The sequence below is a fragment of the Saimiri boliviensis genome, chromosome 1 (genome assembly GCF_048565385.1).
Source record: "Saimiri boliviensis isolate mSaiBol1 chromosome 1, mSaiBol1.pri, whole genome shotgun sequence".
In the NCBI taxonomy this organism is placed as follows: domain Eukaryota; kingdom Metazoa; phylum Chordata; class Mammalia; order Primates; family Cebidae; genus Saimiri; species Saimiri boliviensis.
This window is the reverse complement of record NC_133449.1, coordinates 16621296-16637145: the sequence shown is the minus strand read 5'-3', so window position 1 is coordinate 16637145 and position 15850 is coordinate 16621296. Positions and strand designations below refer to the sequence as shown.

Sequence of the window (15850 nt, the reverse complement as noted above, 5' to 3'; positions counted from 1 at the left end):
CTCCCAGCTTCTACTTAGGACGCAGAAAGTTGGAAAGAGTATCATTTCCACAATAATGACAGAAAAAAATTCAGGAAATGTAAAAATCATTAAATGTATCAACCTCAAAGAGGTGAGGTTGCAAAGAAAGCAATTAACCTGAAATCTAAGGAAAGGCAGGTACTTCTGCTGAGAGATGGAACTAACCTATGCAAAGGAGAGGAGGAAGACAGCCCCTCCATTTAAGTAAGAAGGAAAAATTTTCACGAATGTATTTAGTGAATTGTTAAAATTTGAGAGTGGGATAATGTAAGGCCCCTGGGGCCATAGACACAAAGGGAGTTCACAACAACTTACATGAAAAGCACAGATGGTAGGGCAAGAGGCCATAGAAGGCATACCTTGTAGTTTAGACCTAGAAAACACAAGTATCTTCACTAATGACCAAGCAGAACAACAGGTGTTCACATGTTCAGGTATAAATGCTATTTACTTCAGTCTCTACTGTACTGTACATCTGACTTCTAATAAAAATATATAGCACATTGAAAAAATGAGAAAAAACCTTACCCCATTGCCAAGAGGCAAAAAAAGACTCATATATGAAGCAGATATTGAAACTATGAGATGGAGAATTAACAATTACTATAATTAATATGCTTAAGAATCTTATAGAACAAGTGTAACACATTCATGAACATATGGGGAATTTTAGAAGAGAGATGAAAAACATTTAAAAAGCACTCTAATTCAAGGGCTAGAATTAAAATACAGAAACAGAAACGAAGCAAGCCATTGAATAATTCATTGGCAGACTCAACAAATGTAAGGGACATAAAAATTAGTGAATAGGTCAGTAAAAATTACCCAACTAAAACACAATGACGAAAGATACTGGGAAAAATAAAAACAGAACAAGGCGTGTAAGTACTATAGAATAACATCCAAGGAGCTAATATTTGTGTAATCTGAATCTTAGAAGAAAAAAAAGATAATGGAACATGTGAATTATTTAAAGAGATAATGACTGATAATCTTCCAAAAATGCAAAAGACATAAAATCATACATCAAGAAAGCTCAGGGAACACCAAGTGGGATACAGTAAAAACATTCTCTCACTGGCCCTCACACAAAATTCAACACACCCACACAGACAACTACATACATTGTATTCAAACTACAGAAAGTCATAGAGAAAGGGTGACTTTTTCATGAAGTTTGGTAAAATAGGCATATATATGCCTTTTTTGCCAAACTGCATGAAACATATATGTTTACATGTATAGTGTGACTTTGTTCATATATATAATATAACTTTGTTCATATATATATAATATGACTTTGTTCATATGAACAAAGGAGTAAAAATGTAACAGATTTCCAATTAGAAACTGTGCATGCCAGAAGACAATGAAGTGAAGTGATATCTTCAAAGGAGTGGGAGAAGAAACAGACCAACACAGAATTTTACATCCAGTGAAAGTATATTTGAGAAACTGAAAAGGTGTTTTTTTATTTTTATTTTTTGTTTTTTGTTTGTTTGTTTGTTTGTTTGTTTGTTTGTTTGTTTGTTTTACAAAAGGATATAATTCTTGATCAGTAGATTTACACTAGAACAAATAGGAAAATAAATTACTTGGGTAGAAGAATATGATAATACACAGGTACTTGGATCCACAAAAAGAAACAAAGTTCTCCAGAAACAGTTAAAAAGAAATTAAGCACAAAATACTTTTTTTCTTAGTAATTGCTTTAGAAGGGAATTGACTATCTTAAAAGTAAAAATAGTAGATTATATTTGGGGTTTACTGTATAATCAAAAGACAAATACATGATAACAACAGCACAGAAAGAAAAGGGAATCATTAAGAGTACATGTTTGTCAGGCTCATAATTATGTGAAGTGATATAATATTGTTTGAAATTAATGTAATTATTTGATAATATATATTGTAAACTCAATGACAACAACTAAAACATGTTGTAAAAAAAGTCTGAAAAATAAACCAATATTGGAGATTAAATGGAATAATACAAAATCAAAAACACTTATTTCAAAAGAAGGCAGAGCAGGAGGAAAAAAATAACAAAGAGCACATAGAAAACTATAGACAACCTATCAATTTTGTAATTTTTATTCAATCACATCCATTGTGACACTACATGTGTCCAATTAAAGCCATAAGATCTCTAAAAGGAGAAAAGGAGAGCATTATTTCTTATAAAAAGCTACAACCTGCAGGTTAAGAAACAGAGCATCTGGCCAAAATGGAAAGCAGGCGTTTCAGCAAAGAATGGGAGGGCAGGAATTTATGCTTGACATGATGAGCCAAACACACATATTTATTGGGCTCTAGAAGGAGCTATGAATATGCATGGAGGGAGTCACGTGCATGTGCGGTGAGCAAACATACATGTTACATATGACCCATGTTCATTGAGGGATAACTTAACATTAAAATGGAGTAAAATTAGGCTCTATATATCAAAAGGTGAAACGCAGATCACCAAGGTACTTTGCGTATGTCTGTACACCAGCCAAAATGAGTTTGTGGTTGGTGGTCATTTATCAGGAAGGAATGCTTTGTAAGATTGGTCAGATTTCATGGCTTAACTGTGATAAAAGTGGGCACTTGGCTGGCATGTCAAGTGCTTTCCCTAGATTGAGGGAGAAAACTTCTACACTTTTTTGTCACAAACTGGTTTCTGTTTAATTATAGGAAAGAGATCTTGAGACAGTTACCGAGTTGGGAGAGTATGAGACATGACTGATCTCTTCTTTTGTTTAAGCTGTTGAATCTGGTTTTTAAAGTTTTCTGGGGTCTCTTTTGCCATAAGACGTCTGTTTAATTTTGCCTGGGTGGCAAAGGACTTCAAGTTTATTTCACAAATGGGAGTGGCCTAAACATCTAATTAAAATATAGAAATTTACAGATAGGATGAATCAAGAGCAAGACCCATCTGTATAGTGCTTCAAGAAACTCATTTTAAACACGAAAACACAGGTAGGTTAAATGAAAAAAACGAAGAAATGTCTGCTGTGCTAATACTATTTGAAAGCTGGATGGAATGGTTCAGATAGAATCAGATAAAATATAGGCTTCAGAACAAAGAACAATATACCTGATATAAAACGAGATACTACAGAATGATAAAGGAGTCCATTAACCAAGAAGACATAATTCTAAATGTGTATTTATCTAAAACCAGAACTCAAAGTGCATGCAGCAAAGGTGTAAGAACTGAAAGGAGAAATAGAAAAGTCTGTAATTTAAATTGTAGATGTCAACATTACTTTCTCAACAAAACAAGCAGAAATAACTTTAGTAATGATACAGGATACTTGCACGACATTATCAACCAACATGATCTAATTAATATGTGTAGAACACTAGACTTAACATCAGCACAATACATACTCTTTCCAATTGCACATGGAACTTTTATCAAGAAGTATCATAAAAGAAATCTTACAAACTGAAGAAAATTGAAATCACGCAAAATATTTTGTTGACCATATAGATTAAACTATAAAATGCTAACACGAGATATATGAAAAATTCCTAAATGTTTTATATTTTTAAAACTACAGTTTTAAATATTCTACAGGTCAAAAGGAAATAGCAAGGAAAATTATGAAATATTTAGAATTGAATAAAAATGAAGACAATAAAAGTTCTGTGATCCAGCTAAAGCAGGGAAAATGTAGGTCATTTATTTTATAGTAGAAAAGAAGAAATATTTCAAGACCTCTCTGAAGAAATGTAAAAATACAAGTAAATTAGATTAAAACCAAGGAAAGAAAAAATTAACAGCAAAATTAAACACAACTGAGAACAACAATAACAACAACAACAAAAAAAGTGGAGAAAATCAATGAAACTGAAAGTTTACCAATTTTATTGACCTTTCCAAAGAACCAGATTTTAACCTGATTGACTAAGAAAAAAAGAGAGAAGACATACATTATCAACATCAGAAATGGAAAGACAGGCCACTAGTATCGAAGCTACAGGTGTTAGATGGATGATAATGGATTATTACAAATAATTTCATACTGATACATTGATCAACTTGGATAAAATAGCAAGATTCCTTAGAAGCACAAACTCCTAATCTCACTCACTAACACAAAAATCAGAATAGTTCTATAACTTTATATAAGTAAATTTGTGTTTAAAAAACATCAACACTTCCAAAAAAGGAAATTTCAGGATCAGGTGGCTTTACTGAAAAATTGTACCAAACAGTTAAGGAAAAACAAAATGCCAATCCTACACTTTTTTTTTCCAGAAAATACATAGAGGAAGGGACACTTCCCAACTCATTTTATAAGATTAATATTATCCTGAGTCCAAAACAAATAAGAACAGTATAAGAAAATGAGAGATAAATAACCCTCATAAACCGATACAAAATTCTAAACATTTTAGTCGATCAAAGCCTGCAATATATAAAGGATAATATATCGTGACCAAATAGGATTTATCCCAAGAATGCTAGGTTAGTTCGTTATTCAAAAATCAATCAATATAATTTGCCATATCAAGAAAATTATGATAAAAACCCTAAAATACTTTTAGCAGGTATACCAAAAGCATTTGATATGCATAAAATCATTTAATAATATAAATCCTTTAGTAATCTAGGAATGGAAGGGAACTTTCTCTGTGCAATAGAAAACATCTACCGAAGACTGCTTTCTCTCTGAAATGAATATCTACTCTCACCTCCTCTATTGGACAACACACGGGGTGGAGGGAGTCCTAGCTAGTGCAACAGGAAAATAAGTTTAAAAAAAATAGTAAATATGCATAATCCAAAGTTAGTAAGAAAACTCTGTCTATTTGCAAGTAACATGATTATCTATACAGAAACATCCCAAAGAATTTTCAAAAATCTACTATAACTAGGAAGTGGAATGTTGCAGTGTGCAAAATGAATGTATAAATATCAACAGTACTTGTATGTACTAGCAATAAATAAATGGAAATTGAATTCCAAAAGTACTATTTAAATTAGCACTAATAAATATGAAATATTTTGGTATAAATCTGGCAAAATATATATAGAAATATATGTTGGTAACTACAAAACCCTGAAAAAAGATAACAGATAATAAATAGATAAATAAATGATGAGCTACATCATATTCATAGATTAGAAGGCTCAATATTGTTAATATGTCAGGTTTCTCCAAAGTTACCTATAGATTCAATAGAAACTCAACAAAATTTTCAGAAAGATTTTTGTTGAAATTGAAAGAGTAATTCTAAATTTTATGGCTGGGCATGGTGGTTCATGCCTGTAATCCCAGAACCTTGGGAGGCAGATCCCTTGAGGTTAGGAATTCCAGATCAACCTGGGCAATATGACAAAACCCTGTCTCTACTAAAATACAAAACTTAACTGGGCCTGGGGGCAGGCGCCTGCACTCCCAACTACTCAAAAAACTGAGGGAGGAGATTTGCTTGAACCCAGGAGGTAGAGGTTTCAGTGAACAGAGATTGTGCCACTGCACTTCAGCCTGGACTACAGAAGGAGACTCCTGTCTCAAAAATAGACAAATAAAATAAAGTTTCATCTTATCAAGTGAATACCTTTTGCCTTATAAATATAAATGTAATATAATAAAAACAAACATCCAAAAATGTTTTGAAAAGGAACGTATTTGAAGGCCTCCTTCTAATTTTAACACTGAATATAAAGCTGTAGTAATTTGGACACTGGCAAAATAATGGAACTGTAGCTCAATGGAACAGAATTTAGAATCCAAAAATAGACTCGTACCTATATTAAAAAGTGATACTTGACAAGGGTACAAAGGCAATTCAATGGAGTAAGGATGGTGTTTTTGACAAATGGTACTAGAACAATTGTATATCCATATGCAAAAAAAGACTTTGACCTACATTTATGCATTACATACAAAGGTTAATTCAAAATAGATAATTGTTCAAATGTAAAACCTGAAAATATAAAGCTTCTAAAAGAAAAATATCAGAGACATTCTTTGTGCTCTTGGGTTAGGCAGAGATTTCTTAGGTACAACAAAAAGTATTTTTAAAAAACGATACATAAAAGAAAAAAAAGAAAAACTGGATTTTTCCAAAATTAAAGTTACATTCTTCAGAAGGTTTTTTTTTTTCCTTTGACAATAATGAAAAATAAAAGACTATAAGAAATCGTTTCTGAAACACATGTCTGACCATGGACTTGTATCTAGATGTAGTTAGCGGAATTCTAGGATGGTGCCCAAGGTTTTCACACTCGCATGTATAAACCCTCCATAATCCTTTCCCCTTGAGTGTTGGCAGAACCATATAGCATGATGGGATAGTTATTTCCTTGATTAAATGGCATTCTATGAGAAATGTGATAGACAGTCACTTCATTGCTAAGTATCCATCATAGAGACTGGTAAGATTCTCCTTCTAGCTTTAAAGAAATAAGCAGCCATGGTGTGTGAGAGCCACTTGGTTAGGTCTAAGGGTGTCTCTAGAAACTGAGACCAACCCCTGGCCAACAGCCAATGAAAAATCAGTGACCTCAGTCCTGCTATAGCAGCAAAAAACTGAATTCTGCTAACCACCTAAATGAGCTTAGAAAAGGAACCTGAGATCAAGATGAGACCCGATAAAAACACAACCAGCTGACACCTTGAATTCATCTTCTAAAACCGTGTGCAGAGAATCCAGTTATGCCATGGCCAGACATCTGACATACACGTTGCATGAGAAGAAATGACTGTTATTTTAAGCCGCCAAGTTAGTGGTAATATAACTTGCAGCACTGGGAAATAAATATGCCAGACTATATGAATACACAAAATTCAATAATGAGAAAATAAATAACCCAATTAAAATTTGGCAAAAAAAAAAAATGTGAACAGACACTTCACCAAGTCAAAATCATTAATCATGATGGAAATGCAAATAAAACCACAATGAGATGCCACTACATACTCATTTGATTTGGACAAACAAACAAACAGATGAAAGATTCCCTGCCAATACCAAATGCTGGTGAGGATTCAGAACTGGAACTCACATGCATTAATTATAAAAATGCAAAATGATGAAGTCACTCATTTTGGCAAATAGTGGTACAATTTCTGATAAAGTAAATGGACATATCATATAACCCAACAATTCCACTTAAGAGAAATGAAAACTCAGATTCACCCAAAAACCTATACTCTACATTTTACAGTGATTTTTTTTCACAATTACCAAAAACTGTAAACAGCCCAGATGTCCTTCAACTGGTGTATTAGTTCTCTGCTACTGATGTAAGAAATTTCCACAATCTGACTGGCTTACAACCGTATAGACTTATTATTTTGAATATCTAGCAGATAGAAGTCTAGTAGGGGACTAGCAGGTAATATCAAGATGTCAGCCTGCCTGCATTACTTTCTGGAGGCTCTAAGGTAAAATGTTTTTTCCTGTTCGGGTGTTGACAGAATCTGGCTTCATGGGGATGGAAGATTGAGGTCTGTTTCCTTGCTGGCTGTCAGCTGAGTGCCAGCTTTAGATCCTATAGGCCTCTCTCTGATTCTTGCATGTGGTTCCTTACCACAGAACCAATAACAGGGCACCAGTAACTTCTGATGCTATCATCTTCCTGATTTATGTGGCTATGTTTGGCCCACCAGGATAATCCAGGATTACCTTCCAATCTCAAAGTCTATAACCTTTATCACATCTGCAAAGTCCATTTTGCCATGTAAGGTAATATATTCACAGCTTTCAGGGATTAGAACGTGGACATTTTTGGGAGTTGATGAGAGTGCCTGTTATAACTGGTGAATAAATGAATAAATAATAAGTAATAATCCATACAGTGGAATACTACTCAGGAATAAAAAAGAAGTGAAATACAGATACACACAACATGAATAAACCTGAAAACATTTGGTTAAGTAAAGGAAGCCAGGTTCAAGAGGCTGCATTTTATACCATTGCATTTATTTGACATTCTAAAAGACAAAACTGCAGATACAGAAAACAGATCAGAGGTTGCTTGGAGCAGAGGACTGGGAATAACTTGATACACTAGGCACAGAAAAATTCTTTGGGATATTCAACCTGTATTATAGTTTGATTGTAGTGCTGGTTACACAACTATATAATAAAATATAATCAGGAATATCAAAACATAATACTGATACTACCTAAAACGGTGTCAAAACTCAGCACCGAACACTAAAAAGGGTGCATTTAAATGTATTCATATTATACCTTAATATAAATTAATCTATTTTTTTATTGAGAACTTACTATAAAGTAAATTTACCTCAGTAATGCCAAAATAAATAGAAGCATAAAGCCTTACTTCACTAATACTAATAAATAAAAAGATCGAGGTCTTAAAACTGCAAACTCAGGACAGTGTAGCAGACATGGAAGACTTTATGGATAATCGTATGAGACCTCTACACATGTCAAAGTCACATTACATAAATGAATGGGACAGCTATATCTGGGACAACCCAGATAAGAAGCAGAACAACCCAGCTCATTTTGGGGCCAGTATAAAATTGATTTAGAACAAAATGTAAACATCAAAGATAGCACAAGACAAATATCTATCATTTTATTTCACATATATGTATATATAGCCATAAAAATTGCTACTGGATGGGAAAAAAAGAACAAAAGACACTAGAATTTATTTGGAATATCATGTATTCTTTATCCAAATGTAATATCCTTCTTAAACTCAAAACTAACTAACAAACAAAACTGGAAGACCAGTTTCTTTAAAAACAAGCAAGCAAGGCAAATAAATAAAAACACTTCCTGAGCATGGTGCTGATGGCTACGTTAGTAGCTGAGGATATACATATGCATGGATATAGATTGTAACTAAGTAAGCTCAGAATCTTAATTTGAGGGTTAAACCAGGATAGTGGGATGGAGGAACTCAGAGAGGAGGAGATTTCAGGAGAGGAGTGGCCAAATCATAGGGAGTCTGGGTGGGAGGTTATTGAATAAGATTAAGTTACAGCATTGAGGTCAATGGTGACTTTAAGAAGAACTATTTCTGCTGACTACAGAAGGAAGGAAAGAATGAGATTAAAGTGGGTGGTAAGGAAGGGGAGACAATGGGTGTGAGCTATGCATTTGATAAACACACACAGAGGGAAAAAGAGACAATGATGGAGAGAAATGTGGGGGTAAAGAAAGACTCAATGAAAGGTACTGCAACGTGTTTGTATGTTAATGAAGATGAGCTAGGAGAACAGATGAGATTAACGATCTCTCTCTTTCAGGAAAGCGATCTAAAAGGAACAAAATTTTTGAGTGAGGAGGAAGAAATGGAGTGGAGCAAGACACAGCAGATGGCTTGGCCTGTGGTGGGAGAAGCCTTCATGCTTCACCTAAACAGAAGGAAAGGAGGCGGAGAGAGAGATGCAAGCATGGTTGCAGTTTTGGAAGAAAAATGATGGTATTTGTACTACCTAAAACTTTGCAATAGACATTGCTTCTTTAAATTTAAGTATCTCTTCTTTAGCCTCACCACAGCCATATGAGAAAAGAGAGTAGTTATTATTACATTTAAGTCATAAGTGAAAAAACCGAGGTCAGATGCACCAAATGACTTTCTCAAGATCATAAGCTAGTAAGTGGTGGTACAGTGCTTGAATTCTAATTTAAATTTCTTTCGTCAACATCAGGAAAACAGTCAAACTCCGTATCACTAGACATGTCAAACCTTAATTCTTAGACATAAGATGAAGCAAAAATATTGCTGGCTTCGCTCCCACTTCTGTACTCTTTCTTTTCCTAGTACTTGCTGGAATGTGGAAATGGTGGAGTAAGACTGCTTTAGATACAGCTGAAAGAAGGCACAGCCAGGAAAACAAGATGTATGGAAGATGGATGTTTTAAATGGCAGTCAGATGACTGGATGACACCTATCCTTGACTCCATTCATTGGGCAGATTTTAGCTTATGCAAATGAAACCAGTCACAATCATGGGAAGAAAGTAAGAAGAGAAGTTTGGGTGTAGAGGCTGGTAAGTTCAGTCATGGATATTTTGAGTGCAGAATATCCAACTGGCCGTTGAATGAATGGAGCTTAATCTCAACTGAGCTATCTGGGCTAGAGCTGTAGTTTGAGGAGTCACCATACAGATAGTGTTTGTTGTAAATTAGAGGTGATAACTTGCATTTTAAAAAAAGTGTTTAAAAACTGCAGTGACACTTAAAAATAAATCCTCTTTCAATTCATCTGTTGGAATAAAGGTCTTTCATGTCCCAGGGAGGTGCTGTTGACATGGTAAATTTCTATGGGAATTTTTTCTTTGCTGAGCAAGGTTTAATTGTAAGCAATTGCAGGGTTTATGTCATATCTAAATGGTATTTCTTTCAAGCACATAAATGCTCTTTACTGACAGGAAGTCGTGCAAATTTTCCCCTTTTACAGTTTAGTGAAATTGCTTGTTATTTTTAGAGGGAAGTCAGGCATTAGTGAGCCCAGTGCTGAAAACAAGTCTTTCATAAGAAGACAGCTTAAAATTCGACATAAATTGTACCATTTCTAATATCAATAATTCCAGCAGATTTTATATTGTGGATTGTAATTTTTAATAATATTTTTTAAATGTGCCCTCAGTAATCCTGAGTGATACTAGGGAAGCCATCATCCCATTTTTATAGACTGGTAACCTGAAGCACTGGAGGGTGGAGTGACTTGCTCAGGGTGCCAGAGGAACCAACAGACATCAGACCATGTGACTCTTAACAGCTCTTTGATACCATTTGAAATGATACCATTTTCAATCCCCTTAATAATGCTGAGAGCCCTCTATTATATACACAGTGAGTAAATCAAGACATGACTATAGTTTAATTTTAATAATTTATGACTCTCCATATAGTTGCAAGCTTGTTTTCTAGAGGATATTAAACTCTGAAATTTTAGGTGATAAGAAATTTGTTTATAGTTCTGAGCTAGTAATCTGATGTTATATCAGGATACAATGGGGCTAGAAAATTAGTCATCTTCTTTTATTGATAATATGGTTTGGAGCTCAGGAAAAAATAACAGTGAATTTTGTTTTTCCAATGACTTTTAAATGATGAGCTTCAAGTTCCCAATACCTATTGACTAAAACAAATTAATTCATATACTTGCTTCAACTTCCCTTTGATAAATTAACAGACAAGGCTGTTAAGCATGGCAGTAGCTATTAATAACCATATATTGTTTTAACAAAACATCCAGTAGGAATTATTTTGAAATAGACACTATATTGTTGGTCCTTAAAAGCCATATTAAAACTAGCTTATAAGATTAACAGCTTCTTAGAAAAGTACCTGCTTCTTAGAAGAGCAAAAAGATACCCGCTTATTAGAAAAGCAGCCACAAACTTCTAACAATAGAGAAAATAATGATAAAAGAAAGAAAGAAAGAAAGAAAGAAAAGTCTTTAAAGGGCCAATTGAGAGAGCTGGGGCAGGATTTGGTGGTCTTCTTTGTGTCAGGGCTGGACGCCTGAGGTGGTTTTCCTGTACTTTTGAGCTGCATAGAGAGCTGGGATAAAATCATCAAGATGCATGTGCTTGGCACCTCTAGGCTGCCAGAGCTGGTAGGGATGGAGGGGAGGGAGAGGAGTTACTAGAGTTACCGTGTTTGTATGGCTGTGATTCACCATCATTGTGCTACATGTTTGACATACGTTATCTCCTTTGTAATAATAGTCTTGCAGCATAAATACAATAATCACCATGTTACAGATAAGGAAAGTGAAACTAAAAAAATTCAGTAATATATGCAAGATCATACAGTTGCAAATGGATTTGGATTTCAATCTCAGGCTTTATGTCTGTAAAAACATTGTATATTTTCCTGCCTTGCCCTGGAAGTGTTAGTCCCCAGACTTATTTCTTTATATGTGTTTCTCCTTCCCCCATACATGCTTCCCAGACATTTTCAAGAACAGAACTTATCCTTTGGGTGATGAAGGCAGGACTTCTCAGTGGCTCTGTTTTTTTTCTTTTCAGTCGCTTCTCAGCATCTCCTTTCAACTCTCAAGGGTGCTTCAGAAGTACCGTCTCTCTTTCATCCTAACTCACAGAGGACCTGGCTTTGTGAGCCCTTGAAAGACTCCATACACACTTCTCCTGACCACTGGATCAGGGAATAAGCTATTTATTATAATGGGAGGCTTCTTATTTGGATAGCTTCTTGGGTTTCCATCCAACATAACAGACTGCAGGATCTATAGCTGGTACTTCCCTTCCCACCTCTTCAGAGCATAGATCTGGGAACTGTGTGTGCCCCTTCACTGAACATTTAGCTGTCTCTTCTGGAAGTTTTCTTCCTTTGGGGATTGTCTTAACCAGGATAAACACCCATTTCACCTATGCTGCCACAGCTGTCCCATTTCATGGTTGTAACCTGAAGACTCATCTTTCCCCAACTTAATATCCTTCAATTCACCATTGTCTTCAGGGTACTGTATACACCCTCAACATGCCATTCAGTGGTATTCACAAACTAAACTCATCTTTTTCTCAGCTGAATTACTGTAGTCCCCTCTTCTTTTCCACTCCTTGCTTTACCTCAATCTATTTCAAATATATCAAGCCGTAACCAAGTACTCGTATTTTTTTTAAAGAAAAAGAGAATGAGTTACTTTTTAAAATTATTTTCTCTTTTCTCTATTTCCCTCTGTTCCCCACTTTCTACTTAGCACTTTAGAAATGCAATTGTAGCCTTCTACCTCCCCTTCACCAGACACTCCCTATAGGAAAAGTCCATCTAAATGTGTTTACAAGCTCTAGAACAGAACTCTCACCCACCAGAAGATTGCTTCCAGAGAAAACCGTTAATTTATAACCCAGCATCCTGCTATGAAACTCTCTTCCATGTAGAGAGTTCTTGGCCACCTTTACAACCTATTTCTGCCCACGAGGATGCCACCTCAACTGCCTGGTAGATAAGGTACCAAGCTAGCACAGGGATTCCCCACACAACCTGCTGTCTTCCCCCGCCACCTTTTAGAAGTGCCCACTTTCTGCTCCAAAAGCGAAGGGGTACCCTTTAGGCAGGAAGCCTGTACTTCTTCCCTTAAGCTAGCTTTGAAATGAAAGTCACTGTCTTTATACTAGACCTCACTCTTGTTACTTGGATTCTGCAAGTGGCAAGTGACTGAACCTGCTTTTGGTTACAAAACTAATCACTCTGCTTTTTAGGAACTTCCTCCTCATGAGCATTAGTTTCAGTCTTTAGGATACTCCTGTACCAACCTCTACTTGAAAAATTTTCTCTCAAGATGTGAGGGTTATCTGGTTGTGATATCTGTGACACTTTGACAACCAGGGTTGACTCAGCTGGCCTGGCTGGCGAGGCAGGTGTCCCCTTCCTGCCTCACTGCTCCGTGTGCATCCCCCCAGAAGCTGTGCACTAGGTCGAGGAGAGTGACACTTCCCAATAGATGAGCACTGGGGAATGTCCCCTAGCAATTACCCTGCTAGAACCTCCAAACAGCAGTCAAAATTCTCCCTCCTCTTTGAAGCATCACCTCTAATACTTTTTCTTCTGCAAAGCCTTTGTAAATGCCTCAATACAGATTTAGTGACTTGTTTCACTTGGAGTTTCACTGCACGTAATGTGCTTCTCTGTTATTGGGATCAAAGCATCCCCCTATGCTTACTTGGACTTTTCTCTGTACAGTGAGCTTCTAGAGGACACTTTTTCTGACGTACTCATGTAGTCTTCTTTGCCTATGACATGGCCCCATTACTAGCTAGGTTTACAGTTTTATGCCTGGCCTGAGCCTCAACCTTTTCTTGCTCCTACAGTTATCATTTTTGAAATCAGACCTTAAAAATTGTTAACAAGTATCATATACTTAATAAATAATAGACACGTTGTCAAGTTTTTCACATGCATTTTCTCTTCTAATTCTCAAACAACCCAGCTAAATGAAAATGATTATTATCCTCTTTGTAACCATAAGGCATTTATAGTTCAGAGGATTTGAATACTTTTCCCAAGTCAAATCCATAGTAATTGATAAAGTGATATACTATTTCCTGGAGCCCAGACTAATGATCATGAGCAAAACACACGTATCTAATACAACTGCCTGAATTGCTTATACATAAACTGTCCAATTTTCTAAGTATCAGTATTTGACGAATAAAGGTTCAAGCATTGTTTTATGGATTTTGATGGAATCAGCTCAGCTTTTTCCTCCCAGATTGTAGTTTGCAAATTTCTTTGTCTGTCTACAGGAATTGTACATTCACCAGTGTCAGTTTCTGGGTCTTCTTTGCTTTCATTTTTTCTATTTGTATTGTAGCAAAAACAGAAAAACTTTCTTTCTTTTTTCTCTTCTGAGATGAATCTTGTGTTTTTTGTTTATCACCACCATCCATTTCAATTTCTCTCTTTAGGTCCTTTCTCTCTAGTTTATAATGTCATCCAATTTAGAACAGCAAATTTAATTAATAAAATGTATCTCTTTTAAGATGAATGAAAATGAGAAGACCAAAGGCAGCATTGAGCTCCTTCGCAGCTCATTCTAATTTAAAATATTGACCAAATCAATCTTAATGCTATTTTATTGTTCACAAGAGATTCTGTTCAAGGCAAAAATCTCATTCTAATGAGGATTTTAGGGGGATTAGTCTAGAGAAAATACTTGGCTTGTAGGGGAAGGAGATCAGTTTACCACAGAGTATTGGGCCACTTTTGGTTAAAGTTGACCCTCACTAGCAGCAAAGAGAATAACCAGAAATTGAGGTCAAATTCAAATTACCAAGTCAGAGTCTGGATTTAAAGATCAGGACAAAAGCAGTAAGAAGACAGAATGGAAGGGTATGGGTTCAGAGATATAACCTCAACCCTAGTGAGGTTATAAACTGGTAGCAATGAATAAATCACATTATGTAAAGGTCAAAGGTAGAAAGACTTGACTCTTACATAATGCGATTTATTCATTGCTACTAGTTTTGATTACTAGAGAAAAACATCTCCGACTATGTATCTACATGAGTGGAATCATGGAGAAGCTAAATTTATAAACTCATAATGGCTATAATGATTCCATTTTTAGCATGTATTTAGCAAAGGTTCTTAATAGGAAATGAAAAACAGAGAATACAAGCACTGTTCATTTAAATTCTCATATTTGGAATTATTTTTAAGGAATTAGAGAACAGAAAACACTTACTATAAATTTCTCTTGTAGTTTTCAGCTCTGATTTCAGAGAAAAGGCTTAAGAAAAGTATTCCTCAATTTTATGAAATATTAAACTCTGGAAAATAATAGCAAACCTATCAATATGAATCTATAAAACTATTCATTTATTCGTTCAGATATATATGTGGAAATGCTACTAAATGTATATTAAACTTTTTCTATGTGACCTATTTTGACACATTATTTATGAAATAACGAACATAAGGGTGTAAAAATTATTAAGCAAATTATGTCAAAAATTTGGATTTAGGAGAAAATTCTTTAAAAACTCAAACTTTCTAAAGCATTAGAAAATAAACTTTCAATGTTTAAAGTGGTTGAGAAAAGTGAAATCATCCAGTACAAAATGTATACATGTTTAGTTAATTGATCTTGTGAAGAAAATAAACTTTATAAGGATATAAACAATAAGACAAATCATGAAGCAAAGGCTGATAAATTTGACTAGATTCACATTTAAAACCTTGAAACATTAATAATATTGATTTTACGTATAAAATGCTGATTGATATGTTTTTTGTGAAGCATTTTATATGCCAATAAGAAAAACACTAAAACTGAAAAACTGCAGAGAGTAATTTATGAAAGATTAAATACAAATTGATAATAAGCACAAATTTAAAAATTTAAAAATTGTAAGTTACCACA

General features: G+C 34.8%; 1 long non-coding RNA gene across 1 annotated transcript in view; it reads left to right on the top strand.

Moving 5' to 3' along the window:
- Window positions 1-15850, top strand: part of LOC141583671 (uncharacterized) — a 44261-nt gene that overhangs the window by 21752 nt on the left and 6659 nt on the right. The window contains exons 3-4 of the long non-coding RNA XR_012516429.1: window positions 9258-9433; window positions 9776-10004. This is a non-coding gene — a long non-coding RNA (uncharacterized LOC141583671). The remainder of the gene's footprint in view (window positions 1-9257; window positions 9434-9775; window positions 10005-15850) is intronic.